General features: G+C 46.4%; 1 pseudogene; it reads left to right on the top strand.

Annotated features, from left to right (window-relative positions):
- Window positions 1–288: 288 nt before the first annotated feature.
- Fbl-ps4 (fibrillarin, pseudogene 4) lies at window positions 289–1296 on the top strand (annotated as a pseudogene).
- Window positions 1297–1525: the final 229 nt, after the last annotated feature.

The raw sequence follows: 1525 nt of genomic DNA, 5'->3' as shown, positions 1-1525 counted from the left end.
GCTCCCAGTAGAACACATATTCTTCTTTTTATAATATTAAAAATATTGTTATTAAATATATTCCATTTATATTATGTGTGTTTAGCCTGAGTGCATATATATGTACTACATGAGGGCTTGGTGACTGTGGAGGTTAGAAAAGGGCAGGGATCCACGGGAAGTTAGGGATGATTACCCATTGCTGTAGTTGCTTGGAGTCAAACACTGATAACTGGCAAAGGCAACAAGAACAGGTGCTCTAAAAACTGAATCATGAGGTTGCCCGAGTTGGGCCAACAGAATGCAATAATGAAGCCAGGTTTCAGCCTTGTGGGGGCGGCTTTGGTGACAGAGGCAGCTCTGGTGACATAGGTGGTAAAGGAGGAGGCTGAGGAGGCAGAGGTTTTGGCAATGGAACAAGGAGGCTTTGGTGGTGGAGGTCGAGGTCGAGGTCGAGGTGAAGGAGGTGGTGGCTTCAGGGGAGGAGAAGGTGGAGGTGGCCGAGGTGCACGCTTCCAATCTGGGTGTAATGGAGGCCTCCAATCTGGGGGTAATGGGGTACGAGGTAGTGGCCGGAAAGACAAGAGAGTTAACCAGTCAGGGAAGAATGTGATGGTGGAAGCCCATTGGTATGAAGGAGTCTTTATCTGTCGTGGAAAGAAGGATGCCCTTGTCACAAAGAATCTGATCCCTGGAGAATCTGTGTATGGAGACAAGAGAATCTCTATCTCAGAAGCAGATGACAAAGTTGAGTACCGAGCCTGGAACCCCTTCCACTCCAAGCTGGGCGCAGTAATCCTGAGCAGCGTAGACCAGATCCACATCAAGCCTGGGGCCAAGGTGCTCAAACTTGGGCAGCCTCAGGCATCACCGTCTCCCACATCTCTGACATCATCTGCCCATATGGTCTGGTCTACGCAGTTGAGTTCTCCTGCTGCTCTGCCCGGGACCTCATCAACTTGATCAAGAAGAAGACCAACATTATTCCTGTAATTGAAGATGCTCAGCACCCAAACAAATACCGCATGCTTATCACAATGGTGGATAAACCTTTTGGCGAAGTGGCCCAGCGAGACCAAACCCGAATTGTGGCCTGGGATTCCCACACTTTCCTGCGGAATTCAGGACATTTTGTGATTTCCATTAAGGCCAACTGCATTGACTCCACAGCTTCAGCCGAAGCGGTGTTTGTATCTGAAGTGAAAAAGTTGCAGCAAGAGAACATGAAGTCCCAGGAAGTTAATGCTAGAGCCTTATGAAAGAAATCACGCTGTCGTTGTATGTGTATGCAGGTCACTTCCCAAGGCGAAGAACTAAAACTTAGCTGTCTGGATTGAAGAAATGTGTGTTGGTATTGTTGTACGAGTGGCTTTTGACTTTTTCCAGGGGATACTTTTGTTTTTCTATTTAAAGACTCATCTGTCAAAAAAAAAAAGACTAAGTTATCTTTCAAACTCAAGAAACCGACTATTTGTAGAATAATATACTTATCCCAGTTCTTGTCCAGGACACCTTGGGATTCTGATACTCCACTGAGTTGCTAGTT

Source organism: Rattus norvegicus, chromosome 4 (genome assembly GCF_036323735.1).
Source record: "Rattus norvegicus strain BN/NHsdMcwi chromosome 4, GRCr8, whole genome shotgun sequence".
In the NCBI taxonomy this organism is placed as follows: domain Eukaryota; kingdom Metazoa; phylum Chordata; class Mammalia; order Rodentia; family Muridae; genus Rattus; species Rattus norvegicus.
The sequence above is the reverse complement of the archived record's forward strand: the minus strand, read 5'-3'. Positions and strand labels throughout refer to the sequence as shown.